The sequence below is a fragment of the Eurytemora carolleeae genome, unplaced genomic scaffold (genome assembly GCF_000591075.1).
Source record: "Eurytemora carolleeae unplaced genomic scaffold, Eaff_2.0 scaffold2405, whole genome shotgun sequence".
Lineage (NCBI taxonomy): Eukaryota > Metazoa > Arthropoda > Copepoda > Calanoida > Temoridae > Eurytemora > Eurytemora carolleeae.
In genome coordinates this window covers 1-17,262 of record NW_019398290.1, presented here as the reverse complement: position 1 = coordinate 17,262, position 17,262 = coordinate 1, and the positions used below count along the sequence as shown (strand labels likewise).

Below are 17,262 nucleotides of genomic sequence, written 5' to 3'. Positions count from 1 at the left end.
TGTTCTGTGACTGTATTGATATTTAAACTATTTTGTAAGGATATTCAATCTAATTATGGTATTAACAAAATCTAGCAATCTTCAAAAAAACTTCCCGCTCGCAAATCTACCTAAGCTTAGCCTCTTAACCTACCAAAGTCAAAAGATAATACTTTACTTATTTATTGAATACAGTTTGGTGGTTATGACAAAATAGAAAAGCTAAAAAGTACTTAGTACGCTAAAACTAAATAGATACCTTTCATGAACATAATAATAAGATAAAAAGGCCAAGAATTCCAAAAAAAGGGGAAAAAGCAAAGATTAGGAAAACTCAAGGTTTAAAATAAAATAACTGTTTACCCTAGAATTTGAATGAGCTATCCTTAATTTTCCGGCTGAAAATTGTATCACACACTGCTCTGGCGGTGGTCGGGGGGCCCTTTATATAGGGTTTAAAAGGGGGGAAAAAGGGTATCTGCGCTGAGAAAAAAAAGGGAGGGGAGGCCTGGTTTGTATGAGCAATTAGGGCCTTCTAGAAAAGGGGGGTAAAAAGGGTATAGATAAAAAGGGAGGGGAGGCCTAGTTCGTAGGAGCAATTAGGGTCTTCTAGAAAAAGGGGGGGAAAAAAGGGTATAGAGCGAAAGGGAGGGGAGGCCTAATTCGTAGGGATAATTAGGGCCTTATGGCCTAGTTCGTAGGGACAATTAAGGCCTACTAGAAAGGAGGGGTAGAAAAGGGTATTGACAAAAAGGGAGGAGGGGGAAGACTTGGCTTACAATTTAAACAAGTAATTAGGGTAATCAACGTTAATACATCAGATATGATTACAACATAATTATAGATTGAACTAGCAAAATTAGTTCTAAGTGAGCTGATTTTGATAAATCAGATGTTGATTGGGCTTGTGATTTCATTCCTCTGACAGGTGCACGCCTTCATCTATACTGGTTTCACTTCCGCTATCGCTTGTATTCTCATCCTCAAAGTCCAGGAAGAGAGGCTGGAATAAAAGAACAGATGAGATAAAATTAGAAATATATGTCTATCCATATAGGTATATAGGCGTAGACATATACAACTGTTGATAGATGTTTCTTTTTTTCTACTAAAAAATGTCCCTCATGTTAGGTTTAGCTTCTGTTTTGGTTCATTTAACTAATGCAACGTGTTTATTAGGACCTTTCCAGCCAACCAAAAATGGAGGGATGGCTCCTGTATTGACAAAAGAATCAGAAAAGGTTCAGACAAGAATGGGTACCATTTCAGTAGAAAACCCGAAAGGTTAGTAGCTCCACACTGTAAACTCAATTGAGCCCTTTAATAGTATTATTGAGGAATTGATATTATCTCAAGTCTCAGCTTAGATCTGGAAACAAATAGAATGCCATTTTAGTTACTAAACCGTTTGGGAGCAAGCCAAGGTAGCATGCTTTCCAGTTTCATCATGAAGGATTGAAGAGCTTGGCTCTTTTTTTTTATTACTAGACTATTGTGGTTCACATTGATATCACATTTTTGGACAGAAATTTTCTCTGAAGGTTTAAGTCGCTTATATCATATATTGTCCCCAGCTTTAGGGAAGGACAAATGTTTCGCATTCCTCACTGTGCAAATGAAGTGTATGAAGCACCCCTGATTTGCCAGTATTTACCCCTGAACTATCTTGTATGTTTCCAAGGAAAATCTGAGGCTGCAGAACCAGTTTCTTCCGTCGTGTACTTTATATACTGCTCATGCGCGGTATTCCAAGAATTTTCATAATAGTTTACCGGCATTATTTGCGGAGGAATGATGTATTCTCTGTAATTATATATATTAGATTTATCATGAAAGTGTCAGAAGGATGAATGTGGTAAATATATGATTATTAATATTTATTGGATTGTATTGTTCTTGTTTTTATATATTTATCCTCATATTTATTCGAATATCTTCATACTACAGTTTTTTAATGCCTAGCTAATGTATGATTATGATTTGATTGGTTGATGATTATGATTTATTATCTATGTTATCTAAAGCTTTTTCTGTAGTCTAAAGCTCGTTTATTGTCAGATTGAAATTCCAAGCCTTAATAAAACTTGAAAACTATCCTGATTGTTCATTTTGGAGAGATCTAAGAGTAGAGGAGCTTACTGTCAGGCCTGATGAAACACTACATGGTAGAATAGCTGGTTTACTTTAGGGCAACATCTGAAGTTGCGAAACATTCAATCACAATTCTTTTAGGGTGTCTGTTTAGCCTAAGATTTGAATTGAGATTATTAGGATTTTTCTTCTTTGTAATTGCCAGATTGGAAATTTACGGAGGGTGACAGAGGAAAATAATCCTTTATTAAGAACGTAAATTTTTTTCTTTTCTGAGATTTCCTATTTCATAATTCCATTTAATTCCTTGGTCCCTTAATATCTACCAGATCAGTATCCAGAAAGATTACAAAGGACGAAGATTTAATTTAACTTGAAATTGAGAATTAAAGCATGAGTTTCATTTATCTTCATGACCTCTCTGTAATTACCTTATTGGAAAGGAGGTGAAGAATAAAAAAGATTATTTGAGATTTAAATATTCAAAGATTTTAAAGCTGAGCCATGTGGGGGGCAGCGAGAAAAAGTTCTACGTCTGAGGGGGAGGGGGACAGACTGAGTAGTATTTTAAATTTGCTAGAAGCCACAACATTTAACAGATTTAATAATTTTAATGCTGATAGATGTGCGTTAACTCCTCAGATTAATATTACGGGATTTATTGATGATAATTTTGAAAGTAGTCAGGGAGCCTTGAATCAAGGATTCGCACTTGATTCAGAAGGGCTATTTTGAACCAGACTGTTAATATTAAAACATAATAAAAAATCAAGAAATTTTGGAAAAGAGTATTACTGCAGATTTTCCTGATAAATTATCCCTAAATTTTGAATATTTTGAAAACGGCGGAAATAAAAAAAAATACACATTTTTTATTATTTTTATAAGAAAAACTGAATGCAGAACAATATTTTTAAAACTGTTGATAATGCAAGTCATTATTATTAAGAAAAAGTGGATAAATATTTTTTTTTATTAAAAAAATTACAAATCAATGTCAAAATAAGTTAATTTTTAATCAACAATGAATGAATATGTTTTTACAAATTTTTTGTAATTTTTTAAATTTCATTTGTTGAAAAAACATATCTTTTACAAAAAACTTAATAAAAGGAAAAAATATTTTTAGTTTTCAAATAAACATAATTTTTGAATAGTATATTAAAAAAATTAAATTAAGAAACAAATTTTAAAAGATATTGCTGATTTATATTTACAGTGCATGAAAGTACTTTGACTTATGTTAATAACCAAAGCCTTCCCAACCAATTCTACACTGAGACGACTGAGCATAGTTTATCAAGCTCAAATCCTACAAATTCCCAACCAAGAGTAACATTACAACCAGAAAATTTTCCTGATCTAAGTGACGCAAACTCGAGATTTGAAATTTCATTGAAAGAAATAAAAGAAAATTAGCCTGATATTAGTATAATGAAAAATAACATAAATAAATTAGAAAATACTGCTGGAATAAACCAATTATTAAAATTAGAACAGGAATTCCCAGCATTTGAAAAAAGGATTGAAGAAAGATTGAATAATGATGATAATAGTGGAGATGTTTGAATCTATTACAATATTTAATGAAGAAAAAGATAAACTGAAACTGTTTGTAGAACCTCTAAAAAAATTAAGTAATGATGTAGAAAAATTGAAATTAACATCAAACAACTGGGATAGTACAAACAAAGTTTTACTGTAAATGAAGACTCAAAAAACACATCAAATCATAAATAAATTCTTGCTTGTAGATGCAACAAACAAATCGATTGTTGAATGTGAGCACATAAAACTGTTACTAAGCAAACCTAAGGAATCAAAATACATTCCATCTTTTTTAAACAATGTTCAAACAAAATATGTGTTTTTTTCACCAGCTATTCCCAACAAATTTGTAGTTGATTGGGAATATTATGATAATTTAGAAAATGACTACACAATTAATCCAATTCCAATTTGTGACTTCAAGCAGTGTTACTTGTTTGCGAAACAAGGCTTTGGTAACGAAACAAAAATGTTTGAAAAACAACTGTGTCAAGATCATACAAGATGAATACTTTTGTAAAAATAAAAAAATATAAAATGTCCAGTCTATTCTAAATCATGTGAAGTATTTGACACAATTGATTTCCAATCACCAAAAATGGTTGATGATACGCATTTTTCTATTTTCACTACTAAACAAGCAAAAATCATGTCTTTCAATTTACCGTTATATACAAACATATAATTGTCATTTGATGAAGATATGACCTTCAAAATTGACTGAAGTTTTTGCAATAGAATTTGAATAAAATGAAACAATCAGAATGTTTCAACTAAAACTAGAAGACTATATAAAAATACATAAAACTTAAAAAAGATTTTCAAATACATAACAAATTAAAAATTATGTGAACAAGTAAAAGGAAAAAAATCAATAACACTTATAAAAACAATATATTATTCTGTAGATTTAAGAAGTTGTATTTTGCATTGGAGACACATAAAAAATTATATGAAATACATAAAAACTTTAAAACTATTTTAAAATACATAAAAAACTTAAAAATTTAAAAATGTAAAAACAAGAACAAGAAAAAAAATCAATATTGTAACTTTATTTAAAAATGAAAATTAAAAAAAAAACCAGGTGGTAACATTTTTAGACAATAAGGATAGAAATGTAAGGTTTTAATATACTGTATAATGTTACATTCCTGATCTGTCAAATATCTTTTATTTCTAAATTAAAATATACAAATACAAGCTATATATTACAGAAGCTTTATACTAAAAATCATAAGTATGTTGAACCTTGGGTTCATTACAAAGGGGGGGNTTCATTGGACTCAATGAACCAAGGGGGGGGGGCAACTAATCTCTTGCCTGTTTAGGATTTGTGGAACACGTGAACACTCATTTTTCCCCTAAAAAGGGTTGCTTTGGTTCGAAAGGACCTATTCTTTTTTCTAAACGAGAAAAGAATAATAAGCGAAAAATATGAAAATGAAAAGCTAGGGCTGACAGAACAAATATATGCTACGGTTTCTCAATACAGAGCTGAGATTAATAGAGTGGACTTGTGCTCCGGTCTTCCGAAACAGCACTCCTACAGTGGACCCTATAAACAAGCTAGATAAGTTACTTCTATAGATAAATAAAGTATTAAACTTTGAATAGTTATACCTATAGATAACAATAATTGTATAAATTCAAGGATATAAATGTTTTATTAACAAATTAAACAATAATCTATTGAAATTAGTAAAAAAAGGGGGGGGGGAGAGACTAATTGCTTGTATAATCTAGGCATATATCAGTTCTACCATCTATGCTCTACACTCTACAAACATCTTGTATACACCCTACCACACACTCCACAGACCTCTCCAAACATTGTAAACAATAGTCTTTTTCCCACAAACAAATTTGTAAAAATTGGTCTTTACCCACAAATAATTTTTTCACGCAAACACAAATATTTTTTTATTTACAATCTAAAATAATATTGTATGTCGTTGCCATTCAAGAAGTGAACGGTGTTAACATTGAAAAGGGAGGAACAATATTTAGTTGTCTTCTCAATCTCTAATTTTAATTTTACTTTTAAAATGAATTTGCCTGGGGATTATGTCAAGGCATTGTATGAATGGGAGTCAGAAAAGTTTTAAGTTTGTAAATCTGTTGGAGTTCAAGCCTTTCATGTTGAATTACATTAGCAAACAGTTATCGGGTTTTTTTTATAAAATAAATAATTAAAACCATATGTTTGTCCCTGTTTTACAATTGACTTATTAGCTATTATTCAAGTAAATGATAATAACAAGAGAAAGAATAGCAAGATACCTAGCTGAGAAGTGAATCCAAGAAGTTCTCCAACCAAAGATAATTGGGTTTAGTAGAGAGTAGCGATAAGTCAGTCAAGTCTCTACGCTACACGCAAGAATTGAAGACAGTTCCTACAAAGTCCATCAAACAAACTCCTGGAGAATACAACAACAGATAAAAAAAACCAACAACACAAGAAGTCTACTCGCAGCTCTTCTCAACCATCTCAACCAAACCTTGATATAGCTTTCGATGAGTTGGGGTAAAACAAACAATTAGCGAAAATTTTTGTTTGCGAAGTATATTTGAAATGGATGTTTTCTTCTCTAATTAGATTTGCAAGTAAAATCTTGAAATTTTTTGACTTCTAGGAATGTAATCTTTGGCTTTGTTTATTAATATTTTGTACAATAGTTTCAAAGAAGGGGGGGATTTTGTGACAATTTTTTGTCACATATAGATAAACTAAAATGTATGTTTCTCTAAAAAATTGTTTAACACCTTCAAACTTTTACATCCTGATCTCTAGATGTTTAAATTACTGTCTTGGCATAGCAACGAAAAGTACAGTTTGTGTTGTATCATGCATTTCAACATACTCCCAGACCCAGACGTCGAAATCTTTGTAACCTACTTTCTATCTAAAGTTCAACTTGGTAAACTAGGCTGCGCGCCAGACCAATCCTTTACTAGTTTTTTTCTAAAACAGCCAATAGAATCATGAAACCTTTTGTATCAACCAATAACAGACCAATATTTGATGTACGATCGTTTATTTATCCAATGAAACAATGTATGTCAAGGAATTTTTGTATCTATAGTATGTTATCCTTTATATATTTGTGCGCAAGTGCAACCCCTTGTGATTTTTTTAGTATAAAAGCTTTGTAAACTTTGTATATTGTCACTCTATACTCTATTCTCCACCTTTGTGAAATATATTCTGACAGATAAAAGTAAGTCATTTAATATAGTTTTTACTTATAGAGTCTATGGTCAGAAATTGTCCATCTTTGAGAGTTGTAAAAAGGAATGTTACATAGTATTGCAAATCAAATCTCTAGAAACATATCCTGGGAACATTAGCGTAAATCCAGAGTTTTTTAGCTCTCCGCATTGCTTAAGCTTTGCGTGCTATTGTCTTAACAACAGACAGTTTTTGGGAAAAGTTTCAGAGTAACAACATATAAGACATTTTAACCTAAAACATTCATATTTATATCACTCTGGAATTTGGATTTTTTCTGATTATATAAGATATATTAAAGCTTCAATTCTAGTAAAAAATATCACACCCAAAAAGACCAAAATAATTAAAAGAACTTTAAAACCTAGAAATTGTAGCAAGTTATTGCCGTTTCATTTTTGCGATGCATTGCTCATGTCTCAGAGCATCTTTTCCATGCTTTTAAACGTTTCTGCTAGGGTTAGTTTGGTCAGAACAGGCCAAATTATGTCAAAAATATTTTTGTCAAAATCGACAAAAGTTATTTAAAAAAAAAATTTAATTATGCCTTCCGACATCCAAGAAAAACTTTAACCCTATCCCCGCTGGGGTACTTGAAAACCAGGATACGTTGGGGGGGGGGGCAATTTGACCCCCCCCTCTAAATCCCATGTTTGATGTCCAAATATAACAAATGATACATCATTGGAAAGCTCTTGTGCTCTACTTTTAGAATCTGCAAAAAAATTTGCAAATTTGCAAAAATTGAATTTTTTATCGCAAAATCCAGTTATATAGTAAAAATGTTTGCAAAAAAAAATTTGCCCAAAAAATGAAAAATTATACATTTTTGAAAAGCCCTTGACCATGCCATTTCAAATATGCAAAAATGTTTGCAAAATTTTAAATAACCTGATTTTTAATCAAGAAAAACTAAAAATGTGCAAATTTCTTTTGACAGGTTGTTTGCAAAAAATTTGCAATTTTTTTTCGCAAAACTTGTGCAATCCAAAAAGCTAAATTTTATCAAAATCTGACAAGTGAAAGTGGGTCAAAACAAAGATTTAGTTTGTTACAGGAAAAAGCATTCATTCAGGCAGTGTGCCTGAGGACTCAGGCAGTTAGTATTAAAGCCCGGTTTTAGGCCTAAAGGGAGGGCTTTGGGTATGTAGGAAAAGTCAGAAAATTTCAACAGCCTCAGACTAATACTTTTTGAGTTATGTAAAAAAAACTACAGGGGGGGGTCAAATTGACCCCCCCCCCCAGCGGGAATAGGGTTAAAAGGCCATTAAAGATAGCAGGAGATCTTGGGAGAATACATTTCCGGTGTGCTGTCACATTTGGCCTTGGTGTGGATAAAGGTCTAGGGAATTGTATTTCGGCCTGAAAACACAAATCTTTTTACAGATTCCGATACATATTAATTCAAATATCTCTGTTTGAAAATTCTTTGCCAGGAAGACCACATTCTTACCATAATATTATTTACAGTTATTGCAGTATTACTACATTTTAAAACTATTCAATATAAAAGTTTACACATTTGGTAACTATATAAAAATGTTTTCATCATTTAAATATGTGAAGACACTGTTATAACTATTAAAAAATGCATTAGCTTAGACCTTTATTCACATGCAGCCCATATATCTCGTCACAGCGGTCTTTCACCTTTCCATAAATAATGACCATATACAATGGATTTAAGTTTCCTATAGCTGGTGAAACATCTGAGCCAAATGGCTGTATTTTAAGGGAACCCAACAATTTTCCTGAGAGTAACAAAGACTAAAATACTATCAAATTTATTCTTTCTCAAATTTTGATTTTAAAATGTGCACGAACGCCAACCCCTTCAGTATTCTATAGAATAAATATTACATTAGTATGTTCCTTATAGGTAGTTAAACAACTGAACAAAATGGCATGTCATTTTTGATAACGAAACCCAGTGTTATCCTAGAGTTTAAAAACATTTAAGAAAAAATCAACTTTTTTCTCTGATTTACAATGTATAACATGTAGCACATTCCAGGAAATTATAAATAAAGATAATATAAATTTCTTTACCACATTGTTTAATTTCAGAATTAGAACAATGCCGATAATAACTTCTCATTTTGAAACCCGTGAAGATGCTCCAATGTGTCACCTGGTGCTTGGACACTCCCAAGTTCGATATGTTTGGGAACATTATCCCAATGATGGAGATAATAGTATTTGTATTGACTGGATATCAGTTTCTGGTGGTCATACTCATGAGTTAGCGCAGATGATCAAAGATGTAATCAATGCATCATCAATTCCCCTGTACATAAGCGGATTGATATGGCAAAATGATGTTACAACACTCAATATCGCCAGTGCATGTGCCGTCATTCAAGATCTCGAACAGTTTATGATAAACTGTCCTGACTGTAAATTTGCCCTTCCTGAGGTAACACTTAATCATAGTTTTATTAAAAATCTACTACAAAACTTTCAATTGTATATTATCATGTTACAGGGGGGGGGGGCCGAAACCACAAACCACCTACATGTGGTCCCTCTGTGGGGGAGAGGCTTCGTTTATTATTACATCTTAGGCAATTTAAATTCTACATTGCATTGCATTGCACTCACCCAAGATTAAGACAAGAAATAAAATATATTCCGTATCACAACAATAACCTTGAAAGCTTTGTTTTACCAAGTATTGCATTAAACATCCATGTTTATCATTTTGAAAACTAAATATTTTTTTTGTGGTTTGCTACAGAAGTTACTCACACATTTCTTGCTTTAAAAACAATGGAGCAATTAAGGTTTTCAAGATACATAGGACATGCCACTCTTTAATTGCAGGGTCACTTGAAATTACAATTGTATTCCATTTAAGTATAATTACATCGCATAGAAAAAAATACTTTATAATCTAACTTTTGCCCTTAACTAATATTCATCTATATATAAATTTGGCTTGTCTGGGTGTCTGTTTGTCTGTTTGTCTGTCTGTCTGTTTGTATCCAATAAACGTCAAAACGGCTGAACCGATCGGGCCCACATTTTTTGTGGGACATCTAGGGACCGCAGAGAAGATTAATGAATGATTGAAATTTTAAAAATTTGTGTTTCAGAGGTTTTTAATTTTGTAAAAAATTAAAATTTTTGAAAATCCGCGAATTTTTTTTTAAAAATCCGTAAAACTTTATTTCATCTTTGTTTTGAAATGTGAACAAAAAGAACATGTTCACAATTTAAATAGAAGATGGGCGCAAAGCGCCTTAAAAGCCTAGAAAGAATGGTGCAAAGCGCCTTGAATTTCTAGTATTAAAAAAACCTTTTATCAATACTGCCTTACTACTAGCAAGGTATTAATTTTCGTTATTCAAATAATTCTATTACATAATGCTTGCCTTAATAATACATTTGCTTACATTTAACATTTATATTTATTTTTTGTGTTCCTACCTAATTCATTATGCAAATTTTTATTCATAACTGTGACAAAAAAATATGCCAGACAAATTAATATTATTCTTCAAAATATATCATTTGGCTGGTGCACACCAGAGATTATTATTGATTATATGGCCATTTAAAAACTTAATTATTTTCCTAATCTATTTTATATCATATATTTTGTAACACTGAAACATCCAGGCTATATATTAAATTTCTAGTTCTCGATTTTTAATTTACTTTTATGACAAAATGAAGGAACACAATATTGAATCCAAAATTCTACCTATTAATGTTTAGGTTATGTACGAGCCAGCACTCTATTCTTACTGGGAATGTTTGTCTGAATTAAATACACAACTCAGGAATTATAACGCAAGGCAAGGATAAAGCAGGTACCCTCTGTCTAAGGTTGCTACGCGAGATTGCCCAGGAGGCGAAATGAAAATCCGCCAAAACTGTTGGGAATAGTTTAATCAGGGAACAGGTTATGGTTATCACTTAACCTATGATGGAAAGCGCATTCTTGCCAAATTCATCCGACGTTTCCATTTTGCTGGGTTTACTGGTATTCATGTTGGTCAGAACCAGCCTCATACTAACTCTGTTCGCGAGCCTATAAACTATCCTAGATGGCCTTAAATTCTGTATAAACAAATATCTTTAAATGTTTAATCTCATTTCCTAATTATTGACGAGGCCCATTATAATAAATTTGATGTAACAAATGATAATTATCAACTCAATATTCAAATCCCACATTGCACTAGTAAATATCACTCAGTTTAATAAACAGGTAATTGTCGTTCAAAACAATGCCTGTTACAAAGCTAATTTTTTAACAATATCAATTTATTTCAATATCCTGTTTTAACATTTTTCAAAAATGAAATTAAATAGAGAACTTTCAATTATCATAAGTACATTTATTTTTTCTCAGCTTTTATAATTCTAAATGGTTTGTGAGAATCCTAATTTTTACTAGAGGCATAATTTGAGCATAATGTTAAGCAATTTCATCAGCAGTTTTTTTCAAAACTGACTTGTTGTAGTTTCAAAAACTTGTTACACTCCCTATACGATGCTAGTGCTGGAAAAAATCTGATTACAATCCCATGAAAACATGGTGACTTTGTACAGAACCAATAACACGCTGTACAAGGTGAAGATGTAAACAATGTAATCAATGGATTCACAGCTTTTCATTCATAATTTACATAATTTGCTTACATTTCCTCTTGTTGCATTATTTGTAGAATAAATGTACTCATCATACTCACACCGGGATATATATTTAAAGGGGACACATACATCTTTTAGTTGTTTTGTTATCAATTATTTTTGCTTAGAATACATGAGTTTACTCATGACCCTTTGTAAAACAAACAGAAACAAAACATAATCTAGGGCGAGGTTATAATTTTAATTTTAATTAATTTTAATTTTAACCTTGAAATTACGTAGCGATAGACGGTCTACCTCAGTTATTGTTAATGAATACCCTTTAATACAATTTATATACATTCATTAACAATCAAGGTGCTAATTGGAAGTGACCACAATTATTATTTTGGTTTATTTTATAATTTTTGGTTGATTAACTAATTTTATATCTCCAGATTCATTTCTTTCTCATGATTCGATAACATGTTCATTGATTGATTAGTTGATTGATTGATTGATTGATTGATAGTAACTTTAATCATTGCTTTGTTAGCTTCCAACATGCTAAATATAAATTAGTTACATACTGAATATTGAATACCCAATGTTTTTGTTTAGGTAACATTTCCCAACTGCTCTACTACACCAGAACAAACTGTCACTGTCAACATTTTGGTTACTCTCCATTGATCAACAAGTAAGATTTTATAAATACCAACCCCTAAACTGAAATTTTTTAAACTTTATTTCACCCACTCATAAATCACTTTAAACCCTTTTACCCAGCAAACCAAATAAATAGCAAACCATTTACCTCATTCTTTTCATTGTTTTGGGCAGGCAAACTTAAATGTGTTTTCCGTACCCCTCAGCCAAATACGGGCCCACTGATTTAGGCATTATCTAATCCATTTCTTGCAACATCCTTTTCTTATCTCATCTATTGGATATCTGATCCATGTGATTTTTTCTTCCATTATTTTTCAATTTTAAATGCGGTTTTCCGCACCCGAAGCAATAATACAGGCCCACTGATTTAAACATTTTCTGGTGTAATCATTGTAATTATCCTCATACTAAAAATCAAAATAACCATGCGATAACACATTTTACCCAGCAAACCAAATTATGTTAACTTAATGTAAAATTAGGTTCTTTACCTATTCGATTTGTGCGGGGTTCCGTACCCCGTAGCCAAAATACAGGCCCACAGATTCAAACATTTCCTGGTCTTATCAAAATCTAATTCATGCCTTATCCGATCCATTCGTTATCCGATCCATTCGTAATCCGATCCAATCATTATCTGATCCAATCGTTATCTGATCCAATCGTTATCCGATCCAATCGTTATCTGATCCAATCGTTATCTAATCCATACGGCTGAGGGATTCAAGTCTTGTCAAGGAAAACTATAATAGGATAAGTTTTGCGAAGCAAAATTATACTTACAGTTTTACATAGTATTTGAGAAACTAGGCAATTTGAATCATTTTCCCGGATTTTATGCCATATTTTCAACTTTCAATTTAAATTTATCCGATAAAATGGAGAAAATTGGATGAACAAATATTTGAGGCCATAACACAGGCCAGAGGCATGATAGAGTAAATTTAAAGATACTGTTGAAATCACAAGAACAAATGCAAGTGATTTTAAGAGATAAAGCAAGTGTGTAAAATGATTATTAAATTATTATTAAATTATTAAATAATTGGGTGAGAAAAGCCGATTTTGACCAAAAATATTTTTTCTTTTTTTCACATCATCAAAACTAAAAGTGGAAAATAATTTTAAAGCCCTAATAAAGATGCACATTGGCGTGTAGAATGCACTCAAAAAAAAATATTGGAAAAATATTGACAAATGACCAAGTTATAGGCGTTTCTGTGAAAAAATTTGTGAAAAATCGAGTTTTTTTGAAAAATATTTTCAACACTTTGTCACTTTTTCATCACTTGGAGGTCTATTTTGATGTTTTAAAAGCTGGAATCGTATTCTCCAAGATCTCCTGCTATCTTTAATGGCCTTTAAAATTTTTCTAGGGCGTCAAAAGTCATAATTAAAAAATTTTTAAAAAAATAAATTTGGTTGATTTTGACGAAAATACGCAAAAAAGGCCATATTTTCGACATTATTTGGCCTGTCCCGACCAAACTAAGCATAGCAGAAACATTTAAAAGCATGGAAAAGATGCTCAGAGGCATGGACAATGCATTGCAAAAAATGGCAATAACTTGAAAAACGAAATGGCAATTGAGATTTTAGTAAATTTTTTTTTTCAAAAATAAATATTTTTCCACCGAGAAATACATAAATTGGCGATTTAACTGAAACTTGAAATAATAGGACCTCTTTCAACTATTTCTCAACCCCCCAAGGCAAAATCCAATCGGCCGGCCCCTGGGTTCTACTTCAATTTTTACGACCCGACTCATCGGAACGACTGGTTGTAAAAAACTTTAGCACACAAATAAAGATGCAAAAGAACCTCTTAAGTGCACTAGAAAAAACGGATGGAAAAAATGTTGAAAAATGACCGAGTTATGGGCGTTGCCGTGAAAATATTTGTGAAAAATCGACATTTTCGGAAAAATATTTTAGACACTTTGTCATTTTTTCAACCTTTGGAGGTCGATTTTAATATTTTAAAAGCTGGAAACGTATTTTCCAAGATCTCCTGCTATCTTTAATGGCCTTTAAAATATTTCTAGAGCATCATTAAAAATTAAAAAAAAAACTTTGGTCAATTTTTACAAAAATACGCAAAAAAAGGCATATTTTTGACATTATTTGTCGTGTCACGACCAAACTAGACACAGCAGAAACGTTTAAAAACAAGGAAAAGATGCTCTGAGACATGGAAAATGCAATGCAAAAAACGGAACGTCAATAACTGGAAAAACAAAATAGATATTGAGATTTTAGTAAATTATTTTTCTTGCAAGTATAGCCAGAAATGACAATTTAATTGAAACTTAATCTAATGGGACCCATCTTTCAACTCTTTCTCAACCCCCCCCCCCCAAAAGCAAAATTTAAAAGTAATTTAAATAAACACAATAGTTTAAAATATCATAGTTCAGACGACAGTAGTTTAGTTGTTAAAGCACCATTTTTACTATACCATATTTTGTTATGGGTTTCCCGCCAATACTTGTATATTCCAATTTAAAATGTATAAAATTTTGAATAGATATAAATTAATAAAATATATATTTAAAATTATTAATAATTATTTTATTAAACTTTTTCAAGATAAGGTTCTCAAGGGAACACATATGAACCTTATCTTCCTTCCCCATAAATTGTTTTCTATACCTAGTTAACCGATACCTGGAGGATAGATGAACGGTGAAACTCAGAGGATCTGGAGGATCACATAGCTCCACCCTTAAGCAGAAAATAACGGTAAAAAATATATTCCATAAGGTTCCCTGAAGACTGGCAAATATCTTTCACTATAAACGAATGTTCTAATCTTTTTTATACAGAGAGCAGGGAGGTGAACAAGGATCATTTTGGATCCCAAAGGTCGAAGCCCTTTTGAACCAGAATTAATGTACACGCCATTTAAAACTCTTCAATTAAAATTTCAATCCAAAGAAAGTTATGGTATCTGTCTAAGTTTTAAAGATTTCCTTTTGAGGATCTGGGAGACCCCAGAGGATCTGGGAAACTTCAAAGCTGCAATCTTCAGCGAAGAATAACGGTAAAAAATTATAATTCCAAAGGTCCCTGTGAATACTGGATCCACTTCATTATTAATAAGTCCTAAACCATCTTTTCATACAGAGAGCAGGAGTGTGCACACGGACCATTTTGGACTGTAAAGGTTGAAACATTTGAACTGAAACTAATGAAAAAGTAATCGATAAAATCCTAAGCTCTTAAATTTTGTAAACTCACCCCAAGTTTAAATCCAGAATGTTAATGTTAAAAAAAATATGTTAATTTCATAACTAAAAATGCTACGCTTTAAATTCGTTAACTTGGATAAAAAATTTTTTTTGGTGTACTTCTGCAACTCTACCCCTATACGGAATTTGAAATTAATTGTTGCGATAAATACATCTTTTCTGATCTCGGTTAAAAATGGTCAGTAAACCAAGAGGAAAGGAGCCAAAAACTGAATTTTCTTGCTCTTTCGGATTTTCTCCCAAAAATAAACTGAGTAAAATTTATTATTATAATCCTAAACCTACTGACTTTACCAATAAACATTTCAAGTTTCTCTTTATATCTAGTTAAACTTGAATCCGGAAGCTGACCGCCAGAAGCATCCTGGAGCATGCGGATCTCAGACTTGCATTAATCAGCAGAATAATTAACGGTAAAAAATAGATTTCCATGAGCCCCCCTCCCACAGGATTTTATATCTTTTTTATGCAGATGACAAGGGCGCGCACATGGACCACAACTGACTGCAAAGAGTCTACCCTATTGAATCTAAGTTAAAAATTCTAATGATACAAGCCTTGATCCAGTCTGGATTCAAATAGAATTGGCTACTTTTCTGCATCATCTTCTTTTCCTATTTACCTGACCTCGGTTTAATTACAAAGTAATCTTATACACGTAAAGTTATTAAATGTGCCAATAATTAAGGGGTAAATTTTTCAATTTTCTGAAATACTACTGAATCACTTCTCAAATAATTTTCCATATTTACTGTTCCAAAACTCTGCACTATTAAAGAATAACTTTTAAAAACCGGAAACTATTTGAGTTGAATGTAAGCAATAAATGAATGCATTAAATAAATTAATAGTCCCTTTTAATTATTCAGTTTGAGCAGAACTACCTCCGGAAAGAGCAGAGGAAGAACGAAGACGTCACAGCACTACCTACCTGCCTCAATAATAAAGAGCTTTTATAATTGCTCTTTGGCGTATAAACTATTAGAAACGAACAATCAATGTCCGTATTTCTTAATCGTTACGCCTGACTATCTTGCTAATTAAACCGCAATATGATTAAATATGAACTATATTTCCATTCCATTCTTTGGCGTAAAAGATATTAGAAACGAACACTCAATGTTCGTATTTCTTAATCGTTACGTCTGATCATCTTGCTAATTAAACCGCAATATGATTAAATATGATCTTTAATTCCATTACTAGATTCGGCCGACGCGCCATTAATGCCTTAATAATATTTTAAGACGCACATTCGATGGCTTATCTTATTTTTATCATGTTAAAAAAAAGGGAAAACTCGCTCCCGTGTATGTTCATATACAAGCATGCACACCTTTATATATAGCATTTTTTAGTAAGAGATAACACGCACCGTGTTTTAGTATCTACTGTAGCAGGAAAATGTTGTTATGATCTTTCCTGCGACTGTAAATAGCATGTTTTAGTATCATTATTATTACTGTTGTTATTCACCCTTCGTCTGCATTCTACCCCATTTTGTTTCCCCCCCTATTTATCCAAGTTAACGGATAAATCTTGTTTATGTTTGGTTTCTATATTTAACCCAAGCCACGCGGAGAAATCCGTTATCTCCAAGCCCGGGAGCTGAGGGGGTTGGCCGGCAGCTCACCGAGTGCGTGGGGCAGAATGCAAACTAAGGGTGGAGCGAAATATAGGGAAAAAAGGCAGTTGATCGTCAGCTCCCTTAAACTGAGGTTCCCTTGAAGAATTCCCCTACTTAATGAAACTCATTGATTATTATTATTAAACTCGTATAAGTATCGTGCAATTTGAAGTTTGTATTTTTTATATCTTTGTACATAAATATATTGTAAAATAAACCGACTCGTTGAATATTTGAGAAACTAAGTGCATTGCTAATTGAATTTTTACTCATATACAATA

At 31.9% G+C, this 17,262-nt stretch overlaps 1 long non-coding RNA gene across 1 annotated transcript; it reads left to right on the top strand.

Moving 5' to 3' along the window:
* The first annotated feature begins 14 nt into the window (after positions 1-14).
* LOC111717161 (uncharacterized) lies at positions 15-2,965 on the top strand. Its single transcript, XR_002768700.1, has 3 exons — positions 15-1,263; positions 1,802-1,834; positions 2,038-2,965. It is a non-coding gene; the product is annotated as an uncharacterized LOC111717161 (long non-coding RNA).
* The last annotated feature ends 14,297 nt before the right edge of the window (positions 2,966-17,262 follow it).